Genomic DNA, 14377 nt, shown 5'->3' with positions numbered 1-14377 from the left:
TGGTGTGGTAGATCTGGGCCTCTATTGCTCTGGTGTTTAGGGCCTGTTCCTGGGCGGCCAGGATGAGGGCCTCTGTGCTGTCCTTGAGTCCAGCTTTTTCCAGCCATTGGTAGGATTTACTGATATCAGCCACTTGGGTTATTTGCTGGTGGTACATCCCATGTAGGGGCTTGTCCTGCCATGATGGTATCTCTGGCACCTCAACCTCCGTTCCATGTTGTCTGAGATCAGATAGATCTATCTGATCTATCTGAGTAATCATATATATATATATATATATATATATATATATATATATATATATATATATATATATATATATATATATATATATATATATATAATCATCTGAACTTTAAAAGAAGGTTTTCTCTCACAATACAGATAATTTTATTGCCCATCATTGACCTAAAACACATAAGAATTATCTAGTTAATTATTTATTGTCAGACAAAAGAGAAAATGTTATCTTTTCATATTTTGTAGATTTGGTTTCAACCATAAATTAGGTAAAGCCCACCTTTTTTCCTCATGTACATGTGGTGGACCTTCCTGTCGCCGTATTTCGGTTGGCGGATGCCACAGTTGGACAGCGAGTTGCGGGCGTGATCGGGATTCATGCCAAAGTTGAGGTGGTGACTGGGATGAGTCATGGCCAGCTGAAAGAGAGCGTGAGCAGAAATATTTAGTCTACTTCTCCAAATTAACAAGTTTTCTTTCCAGTATCCAGGAGAAGTTTATCACTTCAGGCAGATCTGAAACCTCAACATTGATCCAGACATTTCAAACATAGAAATTGGTGTGAAACAAAATCAGAAGCTCTCATTTCAGACCAGTTTTTAACATCTCTGTATTTATTTTGTTTTCAATTAAATTCCAAATTACAATTTTTTTTATTGTTATTTATGCGACAGATCAAAAAGAAAACATTTATTTCTGGTCATCTTACAGTGAAAATTCAAACTCAGTTTCAGTTAATTTTGTCACTACTTATTAAAAAATGAAAAATATGTCTGCATACTATAAAGCAGGGGTCACCAACACGGGGCCCGTGGGCCCCCGGTGGCCCAAGGGACCTTGTCAGTCGTCTGCGGAGCAAGTTCTATAAATAGCCATTGTCATTAGGCAGCATTGCCATAGAAATAATTTAATTTAATGTTTTTACACTGAAGTAATAACATTTGTTTAGTTACATGTGACTTTATCCACAACAATGTAGAAGCACAATTTATGCTGTTATGGGAAGATGTCTTACTTGGCCTCACTAAAAGCTCAACTTGCTGCATTTTACAATGAAGTTAAGTTTTATATCCAGACTATCAAAGACAAAAAATAGCTATTAAAACAATTGAAATCTCTATTGTTTTAAATGAACCCTTAGTTTTTTCTTTTTCTTGAATATATTTATCTGTATTTGCTTTTTCTTGAGGCAGAACAAATGAGGCATAACTCTGTCGTTATACAGTGTGTCTGCAAATAAAGTTAAAAAAAACATCCCCCCCTCTCCCCCCCCTCACCCAACAGACTTCTTGTGGCTTTGATGTCAAGCAGTGATGTCACTCATCCTGTCTGTGACATCACAGGCGACTGTCTTTGTATTCTCAGAATCCACAGAGAAATTCATTTGCAGTTTAAGATTTGAAAGAAAAGTTACAATGGAAGGAAAGAATTTATTGTCGACCAAAACTCAGAGTTTGGAGAAGAAATTCATCAAGCTGCAGGAAGAACAGGCGCAGCTTCAAAGGAAAGTTGAAAAACTCAGGAAAAAACTAGAACAGCTAAATTCTAACAATGCAGACAATTACCAAGCTGAGCAGAATGTTCTTAATAACATCAATGAATTCTACAAGGACAAGATTAGATCATTGAACTCAGACCTGGACAAAGAAAGAGAGAAAATCTACAAGCTCAGATGGAAACATGACGCCATCGTAAAGCGAAATGCACAACTGAAACAGACAGAGATTGAATTAAACAAGGATTTTGAGAATTTATTAAATGAAAAATCTAAACAACTAAAGTGGCGTCAAACAGAAAACAGAGAGCTTAAGAAAGAAATTGAGGCATTAAAACTAAAGACGGAAAATATACAATCCAGGGTGGCAGAAGAATCCAAGGAGGTCCCCCATATAGAAAACAAAATCCCCGAAGAGACGCCAACATTCCTGCAACGAGTTGGACGTACCTTCGTCCACATGTACCAATCAGGAACGTTAAGATACTGGGTGCCACCCTGGATTTTTTAATTTCTGAAGAGGAACTTTGTAATAACTTTAAGATTTTGCAGTTTGATTTTCTTTTGAGGTATTGAAGTTTTCACTTGCTGTAAGTTATGTTTTCCATTTTCAGTGAGCAGCACCACTGCTTCTTTCTTCTAAGGTTGTTTCACCAGTTTTCTCCTTACAGTGTTCTTGGCATTAACCATTCAAAAAAAAAAAAATATATATATATATATATACATATATATAAAATTATCTAAAGAAATTATAAATGTGATTTTGACATTGAACTTGAAATGGTGTAAAAAGGTGTAACTGCAATTAAACATCACTGATATGTTGGAGGTAGATGGTAGGTGAAAGGTGAAAGGTTAGGGGGGAAATGGGAACTAACAGGAGAACAGAGATAATCAATGCTTAATTAAGCTGTACTGACCCTTGCAAAAATGCCTTACTAATAAAATATTTAGCATAAAGAAAATCTAAAAGATGTTGTGGACATTCAGTTAATGAGTCGCCTTAAAGTTCTTTGATGGTTGTAAAATAGCTCTGATGTTTGATTCTGGAGAGGAAAAGGTGGGAAATGTTTTATAAGTTGCTTTTAGCCCAAAACTAAATGTAAAACAACATCCTGGGGACTCGAGTCACTAAAACCAACCTGGTTCAGTAACAAGAGCAAGTTATAGTAAAGAGAACGAGCGACCGTTAACAGGTGAGCTCTGTGAAACTAGTTGGCTGCAGGCTGATCAGTCTGGCTGATTCACAGGGGGAAGAAGGTTGGGACACCTGGATGGAGGCTGTCAGGAACCAGGCGAATCTTTTCTAGACATCAGCTTTAAACAGAGTTTACTTCAGTTCTGGACAGGAAATCCCAGCAGATTTAGGAAACTCAATTCACCTGTTAGATGTGCTACCAGATGTGCTACCAGCTCTCCGTAGCTGGTAGCACATCTACCAGCTACGGAGAGCTGGTAGCACTCCGTAGCTACCAGAGAGCTGGTAGCACATCTCCCCTCTCAGAACAGGAAGTAGAGAGCGTGCTGTGGTGGCATAGGGGTTAGTGCAACCCACGTTTTGGAGGCCTTGAGTCCTCGACGCGGCCGTCACGGGTTCGATTCCCGGACCCGACGACATTTGCCGCTTGTCTTGCCCCATTTCCTTGCCCCTTTCCTGTCAGCCTACTTTCATATAAGGGACACTAGAGCCCACAAAAAGAGTCCCTAGAGGGGTAAAAAAAAAAAAGAAGAGGAAGTAGAGACAGAAGGGGCGGTGCTGCGCAACAACAATAAATATATATACTGTATGTGAATATACACTATATACATGTATATATATATATATATATAAATGAAGAGTCCACTGCACTGAAAACTTTGTGGTTATTCCACCAAATATTGATTTCTGAATTCTCCCCAAGTTAAAACATTAGTATTGTTGTTTCTAAGTGAGTATGAATTTGTTTTCTTTGCATTATTCAAGGTCTGCATCTATTTGGTTATTTTGACCATTTCTCATTTTTTGGAAATAAATACAATTTTGGTGTGTAATTTTGGGGACATGTTGTCAGTAGTTCAATGTTCATTTTACTCAAAAGTTAAATCAGAGAAACTGATCATTTTTCAGAGATCTCTTAATTTTTTCCAGAACTGTACATGTAATTTGTTTCTTTGAAACCTGGTTTTAAAAAGTGCTGGTGTGTGAAACTCCGGTCACTGGTGTCTTGTAAATGAGCAGCTGGACTGTAACAAAAATTACAGTAAAACTGAAGAATGGCGCAGTGTCAGCGGGTCATAAGTGTATAATATTCAGAGACAACCTTTATAGAAAAGTGTGGGAAGCTGGTCACAGGAAGCTGAAGAAAACCTGCCGGAAGGTTTTGAGGTCACTGACTGGGTCGCTCTTTGCCAGCCACATGGAAAGGACCATGACTGAGCATGTGACTGACAATATAAACTTATGTGTGGACAACAGAGAGTTATTGAGGAGTATGCAAAAGCAGCAAGGACTGTAGGAAGAAACTGGAGAACAAACATCTGGGGAACAATATTAGAGATGAGTGGTGAGGGATGAAGAAGGTACCAAAGAAAACTCACCCATCACTCAACGACTGTAGACCTGCTGTCCAAGGTGGTTCAGTAGTTGGGTTGACTTGAGCTTTAACTTGATCTGTCAAGTCAAAGCTCACATTTTCATCAATATGTTGGTCTGACATTTGTTTAAATAAAGACTTTAACTGGATTCTTTGTACATTTATGGCGGTTGGTTTGGTTACAGTTTGTAAAGTATGTCAGTGCAAACGTGACCCATTTCATGTACCTATGAACATATTCATTGTGCCCCCCTAAGTTTCGTTGTCACACTGGAACAAGACATTCATTTGTTAACTGATGATCTCTTTTGATTTTACAGACAGATTAAGGATAAAGAATGGGTTCAGGCTGGTGTGAGAAAATGTGGTTTTCCTGTTGATTGGTTGCGACCCTTTCAGCTTGTACATAGCGGTTACCTCAGAAATGTTCCTCTGAAGAATCGTTGCATAAAACAGCATTTCCTGTTGTCTCTTTCACCTATTTAAGAGCTTTAAAAGTTGACTGAGCTGCATTTAGCAGCAGCTGGCGAATCGTTTCACTGCAGAGCAGAAACCAAACATCTGGACGACTTCAAGCATCAGGAGCAAAATGTTTCTGTCCATCTTGGCTGCTTCGGTCCTCCTCACCATATCTGTCGGTAATGTACTTTTCAAAGAACTTGGGATTTCTTTGGATTCCCTATGGAATAAATTAAGTACTATCTTATCTCAATCTTACCTCAATCTTATCTTATCTCATCTTTTATCTGCGGAGTCCAGATTTTTGAGATTTAACGAGTCAAATTTAGATCTTTTTCAGTTCAAACAAGCAAAGATTGGTTGTTTTTAAATAATAAATGCTGCCAGTTTGACATTTTTACTAAAAAATTCAGTTTAAAACAAATTAAGAAGTGTTTATGAACTTTCTGTGTAAACATTATTCGCGGCATAAGGTTCTTTAAGAAGTTTTAATTCGGTTCTCAAATATTCATTTTACCAATCAGCATCTCAACCAAGAGGAAAACCAACATGGTGCATTAATTATGTAGCACTGATTAAAGTAAAAGTCATTAGAAATAGACAAAGAAAACAAAAGACAAAATCAATTTCCTCCTCTTAAGGATCTTAGAACAGAAAAACTGCAGATAAATTGAGCTAAAACTACCTTTAGCAGGAAATTTTCACTGAAATTCAGTTTTTTCTTTAATTTATTTGACCATATGGACATGAGAGTGTAGATTTAAGAGATGAAAATGTCTGAAAATAAACCTTTACTCTGTTTTTCTAGGGTGTTCCTCTGCCTCGGCCCAGGGTCAAATAAGCCTGCCGTGCTGTTTTAGTGGGATGGAGGAGGTTGAGGGGAAGATCATCGGGTGTTTCGAACAGAAAAGGACATCGCCCTGCAGGAAACATTTCTATCTGTAAGCACAGAAAATATTAAATACGTTCGTCCTTCCACCAACATCCAACTCCCTCTCAAAAGATATTACAACAACGTTCCGATTCTGTTTTATAAAACCCTGCAGGAGGTTTGAGTTTCCCCACTGTTACAGTTTTAAATCTACATTTGGAATGATTCTTTTTTTCTTTTTCTGATTCATTGTGAACAAATTCAGAAGATTACTGATGCATTTCATTATTATAACTTTTGTGTTTCATTTGCTTTTATTTAAATCAAATGTTTACAAGGTAGGACCTTTTTAAGACTTTGTAGTCATGTCAACAAATTATGTCACAAATCAACTGCCTCTGATTTAGGACAATTTTGGATGAATGGGAATTAAATATTACTTTGAACAAAACTGAGAAAATTGAGTAAAATCAACAATAAACAGTAGATAAACGTAGCTGCAGCCATTTTGGCAAAGTTCTAAACAACTTCCTCAATTTCCAAATTTTTTTTTGCTTCGATTGGTTTTGTTTTTTCCAAAAATAGCTAATGCGCTTACTGAGAGCTTTGGGTGTGCGCCTTACCAGAGGCACAGAAATGAAATTGTTCAGCTGTGACGTTTGTCTCGTTGTAGAGTCGCAGCTGAAGGAAAACCACCGCTCTGCGTCAAACCGGACTCCAAATGGCTCCAATACAAAATCCAGAAGGTGAGCATCAACAGATCCGGTTAATTCAGCCAATCGTCGCTGTGTGAAGAATCTGCACCTTTATGTTTGTGTAGTATGTGTTACTTCCTTAACTGCTGAAGATTTGGGTGATATATGTTAGATTTGGAAGTCCTCCTCCTCTGAGATTTAAGTTTCTCAGTTTCTGTATCTAATTCACAAAGCAATCAAGGCACAAACAAACATGAGGAGCTACATTCTTTTACTGCTTTAATTCGGTTAATAAATCTAAACAAGTAATGAATGAAATCAAAAATGTACCAGGTTGCAAGTATTTTACATGTTGGTGTAATCCACTGTTCTGTTGTTATAGGAAATAGAAAGCGACACAATCAGGAATATTTATGACTCTTCATAAAAAAATAAAAAAATAAATCACGTCCAAAGAAAATATTCTGTAAATATTTCCTTCAAGCCTTCAAACTCTTCTCTTACCGTTCATGGTGTAAATGGTCAGAAACGGTTTTCTGTCCACATATCACCACAAATACAAATACTTACATCAGAGAAAATATTTTTCACTTCTGGTTCTCCGAAAATATCCTGTAAACTTTTTGTTTTTTTTACAGGAACACTTGGAGTGTCCTCCGGCCTACAGGTACTGAGGAAAATGATCACAAGACTGAGACGTTGCTGCAACAACAAAAAAGTAAAAAAAATAAATAAATAAAATAAACGTCGCCACTTTTTCATCTGCAACAAAACAAAATAACTGTAAGAAGCGTTTTTTAATAGTTTGCTAATCAATGACAGAAACTCTCTGCTTTCCTTAGATCTGCTTTGAATTGTGATTTTAACATCAAATACTGGAAAGTATATAATAATAAATAATGTATTAAAAGTGAAAAGTCACTTTCCAGCCTGTAGCCTTTGTTAAAGAACCTGCAATATTTTCTTCACTTTATAATCAATGTTTGTTTCATTTAATCACTTTATTAAAAGTTCACACAAATAAAGTCTGAAATAAGCAAAAACATTTAACCTCTGAGCAAAACTTTGAAGCAAAAATAAATTTGTATGAATAATCTGACTCTTGTTTTTTTTAACTGTTTATATATAAATACAATTAACTGGATTCTTTTTAATTGGTTTTGTTTATTATCTGTTTTTTTTTCACCTTCCTCCATTTTGGTTGTTTTTGTCCCTGAAATAACCGAAAAGACTCAGAAAAGAGAAACGACGACAATCCAAAGGGGATCATTTAAACTTCAGTTCTCGACACCTGAATCAAAAGACTAAATTATTTGATTGATCACAAGCTGCGATTGCCAGAGTTTTACTGTATTTACTGTATTTACTCGTTAAGATTCTGGCAGCCGCTGGTATGTTACCGTAAGTTAGACGGGTTTTTTTTTACAGTGTGCCCCAGCGCTGACAGCTGGAATGGGGATTTCCAGCTGTCAATGGGTAAGAGGAAGGGTAAACCAGAACAGGTCATCATCGTCATCATCACAAAGACACAAAGACAAACCACCATGTAGACACCCACTGATAACTAACTGCAGTTTTGAGTCATAATTTACCCAGACTGTGGTGATTTTATACGGAGAGGAAGTTTATTTACCTTGCAGAGGGTTTTCCACCTTTTACTATTATATATTGTTCAATTTCTCACTCCTGTCTTTTTCTTATTTCAGTTTTTTTAAGTGCTAGTCTAAAAACTCTTGTTTATTCAACTCTTGGAGGCTTGGCAAAATTAGTTTTTTAATTTAGTAAGTTTATCTTTCACAAACTCAAACATTGAGGTTCAAAATCTAAAACCCGTGAAATTTATTTGACTTAAAGAGAAGAAGATAGTAGACACAATTAAATGCGGCTCAAATGTTTTACAGTGTAAAGACATATTCAGAACTAATTATTCAAGACCACAGTATTTTATTATCGGTGCTAAAATGATTCCGGTCTCATTTATCAGAACCGTGTCTGTAAATGCAGCTGGTTTTGAATCTTCACAGGGTTCAATCAATTCGACTTTTAGCCACTTTGCAGTTTTTGTTTTTGTCTGTGTAAAGAGCCGTCCCACATGATGTTTACGGTCTGAACGTTCACTGAACAAACAGTTGAAACACTGAGCTCCTTCAAACCAAAGCTGTTTAGTTTCCCTTTGACTCGTTATCACTAGGACATTCAGTCCTGCAGCTTCTGCTCCTATTCATTAAATAAAATATAATAAATGACCTTAAACAAACTAGAAAGAAATGGCTCCCAATGAGCAGTTGGCACCAGTTAGCTGCTAGCTAACAGCAGTTAGTGGCAGTTAACATTTGTCAAATTAAACAGGTAAAATGGACAATACTAATAATGAGAACAGTTAAAAACATATACAAAACATAGCAAAATTACTCATGAAACACAGTATATTATTAAATTTGTCTAAAATTTTATAATATTATTACATTTACTATTATATATTAGTATAATAGTAAAGAAAACAAAGAGCTGGTCCTACTACTACCACAGTTACCAACCGCAACAGAAAAGGGGGGCGGAGCTGTCAGTTACCAGTTACTATGGTAACCACCAACTGCCAAGAGCAGCGTAACACCAAAAAATGTCTGAAGGAACAACTTGTTGACTAAACAAAATAAATTCAAAGAATAAATAAACAAAATTTGATAAACTTCACATCAATAATATTAATAAAACCTTGTAACACAGTTTGACACCAAGCATGAGTCTGGACTGGATCTGTGTTAAATGTGTAGTTATAAACCAGTGTGATCGCTGGCCTTGGTGTGTTAGGGAGTGACTGTGTTGTTAGCAAACATTTAACAGATCTCTAACGAAGGAGTCGACTCCTCAGAGCGTCGACTTGCTCTGGTTGAAGTTTGAAAAGCCTCCCACTGCAGTGCAACCATTTCATGCGTCTGTGCACAGGTTCACTGCGGTCGTTCGTTTCGCCTTATCAGCAGCATCTCAAGTTTCATTCTCATGACAAAAACTTCTTTAGATTTTTTTATCTGATAATTTCCTGCCTGTCCTGGAACTTTGTCTCAGAAGAATGTAACATATTTAGGGGTCCTCTGTTAGAAAACAAAAGCAAACTAATGTTAAGAACTGGGTCAGGCTGCATGAGAATGTGGTTTGTTGATTCCTTAAATCAGCATCTTTGGTCAAGAGATCGATTCCTGCTCTGTTTGTTTGTTTGAAGCGCCAACGTTCAGCAGCAGGTTATTGTTTCACTGCAGAGCAAAAACATGGACAACTTCAACCATCAGGGGCAAAAATGTTTCTGCCATCTTGGCTCCTCGTTGTATCTGTTGGTAACTTACTTTTTTCTTTTGGTTTTGGTGGGTTTTTTATTCACAAAGCCCAGAAAAAAATATTCTCTGATCTTTTATTTAGTAATTTAGCTGAGTGTTGCTAGTTTTGAACAAATTAACTTTTGTATTGGTGAGAAGTTGTCTTTGTTTATCCATATTTGTGTATTTTGCTGTTAAAAAACTCCAGTGTTGGATCCATTCCTTCATCTATTGTTATTTTAATGCCTAAATCTTATTATGTATGAACAATAAGCAAGAACTGAGGAACTGAGAATATTTGTATATTAATTTTTTTAATAACCAATCAACCAATAACTTGGTAGTTTTGATCTGAATTTCTAGTTTTGTTAATAGTTTCCTGTCAAGTTCATGGAGCGTTTTTAACAAAAAGCATGACGGCCCTGTAAGAACAGGAAATATAAAAACAGGTTAGTGAGCTCCCTCTGGTGGAAGAGTCATTCATCAACACATTAATTGGCTTTTTTTGTTGTTTTGTTTGTTTTTTTAAATTATGTTACCATTTTACAGATTACTGATTCATTTCATGTACGTCACTGCAGAACAATTATTTGTTTCCTTTCCTTTAGAAAAAATAAATGCTTTACTGCAAAAAGAACACACTATTATGTTCCTTAGCATCACCAAAGAAGTCCCTGAATGCATCACTGGAGTCCCTGAATGCATCACAGGATTCTCTGAATGCATCACAGGATTCCCTGAATGCACCACAGGATTCCCTGAATGCACCACAGGATTCCCTGAATGCATCACAGGATTCCCTGAATGCACCACAGGATTCCCTGAATGCATCACAGGATTCCCTGAAGCCTTGCAGCTCAGCTGGTCGTGCAGCAGACGGCGAAGCGTCTGATCAGACGTCAAACTGATCGCCGATCTTGTAAAGTTATGACTGTTGACTCTGACAATCTATTTCAGGAGTTTGCGTTTATGTAAATTGTGGCCACTCAGTTCATATTATCTGCAACATCTCCAGTTTCATTCCCATGCTAGAAGAGACTTTTAGCTTTCAGCCGTCTGTGTGTTCATTAAATCTGTCAATGAACAATGTAACCAAAAAATTTCACCAGCTGATGGGAAACTAGTAGAAGAACCGGTTCAGGCTGCGTCAGAGTCTGGTAGATGAGAATGTGGTTTTCATGTCTTTCAGGTCATATTCTAGGTCGTTATCTCAAACTTTTCCCTTCAGATATTTCTGCACACACCAGTTCCTGTTAGCTCCTTTCTGCTCACTACTTTTAATAATGTAGGTCGGTGGAGGCGGCTGCATTTCGTATATAATAAACGGCTTCATTCAGATCTGGTTGGTTTATAGCAGACATGTCGACGGGTTTCACCACCGGGAGCAAAATGTTTCTGGCTATCATGGCCGTCTGGATCTTCCTCTCTCTTGCTGCCGGTAAAGTAGATTTTAAAGCTTTGGGATGATTTAACTTTTTACTCAAAGATACTTCCTGAGTCAACTTCTGGTGTTTTTGAGTGCAAACATGCTGCAGATCAAGATGGTATCTAATTGGGGTCAAACTGACGGTCACTATGAGGAGTTTTCTGAAATAATAGCAGCATCATTTTCTTTAGGAGCATAGATATTTGTTCAATTCCACAAGTTAATTTTAATAACTGGTATTTGAAGAAACATGATGGATGGCCTGTTGCACTTTGTACATAAAACATTTTAATTCATTTTAATGTGTTTAAACAGGTGAGATCAAAACAAAAACTTCAATTTAGGACATTTGACAGAAAAGCAAAGAGGTTTGATTCAGATCTGTTCTCACATCATCTCCAGTAAGAGTTAATAACCTTTAGAGACAAAATTATCCTTTAAATTCTCACATAATTATAATTATATCTCGATAGTTTTGCAGTATTTTGCTAACTTATTTTACTGTTGCCTTTTACATTTAAATCTCAAATTATGACAGGTAAAGAACAAAATTCTGCTTTAAAAGACGAATAGAAAGTTTGAGTGTTTAAATTAAAATATAAAGAAATAAGGAAAAAATACTGACAGTTCCACTTGTGCAGATGAAATTCCCTGTTAATTTTCATTTACAATCCACTAATAAAAAAATTGATTACAAATGTTCAAAGTTAGCAAAAAGCTATAACAGCTTTTTCAACATCTTAGTTTGATTTTAATGAGGTTATTTAAATGATTAATTTTCTGAGTGTCACATTTTTTTAGTCATTATTTAAATAACCTGTTTTCTGGCTCCTGAACTGTTTTATTGCAGATTATTTAACTCGTAACATTTTCCCATGTTATAAGTTATTTATCTGATAATAGCACAAGTACTTAAAACAAGCCTCTATATTTGCTGAAAAGTTACTTTTAAGTTAGTTTGTCTTATTTCAAGTGTAACAAGATATCTGCACTAGAAACTAGACTAAAATACTTGGTAAGATTTTGTGTTTCTGCAGTGCACTTGATTGAAATGGCAGGAAATTATTTGAAAACTTTATTATTGCTCCCTTGATGTCTTTTTTCACTGCGTTGGTGTCGTGGTGCTTTTTCTGTTGCAGGTAGATGTAATAAATGTCCAAACTGCTGTGACAAAGGGTCAGATGAGGTCAAGGGGAAAATCTTAAAGTGTTTGGAACAGAAACCAGGACCAGCCTGTGATAAACACTTCTATGTGTGAGTAGAAAATAAATTCATCCTTCCATCTTTTCCCTTCTCTTTCAGCTTTGAGCTCTGATCAGTTTTCCTGTAGATGTTAACACGGACGCCATCTAGTGGTGTAATTTCATATCAGCTGTAACACCTGGAGAAATGAAGATGCGGTACAAAAAATCTTTAAATAAGAATTTAATCCATATGTGGTAAAATGCTATTGTATTATTGTTACCATTCCCCCTTTTTGACACATGACAAGATCGTGTGTCAATATGGCTGCTGCCTTAAATAGGTTTGTTGTTTACCTGAAAATGTCATCATTCGGTGTTGCCCCTTTAATTATCCACATTTGTTTTTATCCTGCATGTCAGCTAGAACAATTTTATTTGTTAACAACATTTTTAATGTTTTAATATTTAACTTTAGTGGTCTGGATCCTGTTTTAAGTAACATGCACATTTAAAAAGAGATTTCTCAGAGTTTTGTTAGAATCTAGCAACAACTGCATTTCCTGCTGCTGGAACACTTCACCGATTTCACTGCAGCATCAATCATTTTCAACACTTACAGATATTTAATTTAATTCCAAGCTAGCATGTTTTACCATATTTCTGCATTGTTCCAAGCTAGCATGTTTACTGGCAACTTAGGATATAAAGGTGTTGCTGCTGCAGCTGCTGGGGGCTGCATCACTGCTGCAGCTCCTGCCTGTGAGCTGCTGCGAGAAGAAGCTCACTGGAGATTCATTGTCTAGTCTGACAAACATACTTGTTGCTTCCTCCTGTTAGTTCTTTTTATTTTTTATTTTTATTTGCAACACTCTCTTCCAAGACTCCAACCACTCCTTCTACACCATACCGTTTTTTATTTTCAGTGAGATGTCTCTCCACTGGCTTTCTTTCTGTGAAGGTGTAGAAATGCTAAAAACCACCCACTATCTTCTGATAGTTACTTTCTTTACTTTCTCCCCTTAAAGGTGAAAAAAAGAGTAAAAATACCCACTATCCCCATAATTTTAGTACTCTGTGATTTAGCTCAATATGATCTATTATTTTGTGCTTCGTCACAGAAGTACACTTCTCGTGCCCCTATTGTCCCCTGGAGAACAGACTTCCCTGGTTCCCCACTTAGGAATCTAAAAGTTGTACTTTCAGAGAACTCGGCTCCAGTCACACTTCACATTCGCACTCATACAAAAATGTCCTGCCAGCTTGAGGTTCCTTATGTGGACCTGAACCAGGACGAGACTCTAACGCGCTCCTCTTTTTTTTATTTTTGGGACTTTAACCCAAATTGGGACTCTAACCCACGTTTTATTTTAGGGACTATAACCCTAAATTGGCTGAATTGGGACTCGAACCCAATTAAAAACGCTTTTTCAACTCACGTTTCTGTCGGTTCGTCTTGTCCGGTCAGATCCCGTCAATCCGCCGTTGGCAGACAAAGTGGGACATAGGGCGCTGGCCCAGCGAAGACTTTGTTTCCAAGTCCTGTTGACTCTGGCCGTGCACGGTCAGCAAACGGGTATATTGAGATCCGGGTCACGGCACCAAGTTGATAAGTATTTTCTCCACCTAAATAAAAAGAACAACAGACAACGTTACTGAGTTTTCAAACACACAGAGGATCAGATCCTACAAGCCGATCTCCTGCCATCCTGCTGCAGAACTTTTTATCTTTTTATCAGCAGAGAAAGGGAGTGAATGGAAAGTGGGAGACTGATCTTAACAAAAGGGGGGGCTACCCTGATAACAAGCAGAAACAGAAACTAAATTCTACACACAGATAATTAGAGGCAACTAAGGAGAATCTCAGGAAGTTCTCCTAAAAGAACACCTGGGAAAACATGCTTGAGGTCAAAGAAAGGCACTAAACCTTAAAATATAAGACAACTAGTAATATAAAAGTATTAATGTAAGAAAGATAACAAAACAGAATAATTCTAACAAGGACTGAACTAAATGCTCACTTTGTTTGTTGTTTCATCTAATTTTAAATGTTTATTTTTGCGCTTCATGCAGGAATAATTAAATTGTCCAACTGTTTTGCTTCTCTCTGCAGTGTTGAGGTCAAA

At 36.8% G+C, this 14377-nt stretch overlaps 1 long non-coding RNA gene across 2 annotated transcripts; it reads right to left on the bottom strand.

Annotated features, from left to right (window-relative positions):
* Window positions 1-439: 439 nt before the first annotated feature.
* LOC111607859 lies at window positions 440-5652 on the bottom strand. Of its 2 annotated transcripts, none has more exons than XR_002752451.1 (3): window positions 5557-5646; window positions 4313-4385; window positions 440-659 (listed from the first exon to the last, which is right to left on the bottom strand). It is a non-coding gene; the product is annotated as an uncharacterized LOC111607859 (long non-coding RNA). The 2 variants fall into 2 exon arrangements; XR_002752452.1 differs by having other exon boundaries at window positions 441-659; window positions 5563-5652.
* Between the last annotated feature and the right edge of the window lie 8725 nt (window positions 5653-14377).

This window comes from Xiphophorus maculatus, unplaced genomic scaffold (genome assembly GCF_002775205.1).
Source record: "Xiphophorus maculatus strain JP 163 A unplaced genomic scaffold, X_maculatus-5.0-male Unplaced_Scaffold_BN000167F, whole genome shotgun sequence".
Classification (NCBI taxonomy): Eukaryota; Metazoa; Chordata; class Actinopteri; order Cyprinodontiformes; family Poeciliidae; genus Xiphophorus; species Xiphophorus maculatus.
Note: the sequence above shows the minus strand (reverse complement) of the source record. Positions and strands in the feature narration are given on the sequence as shown.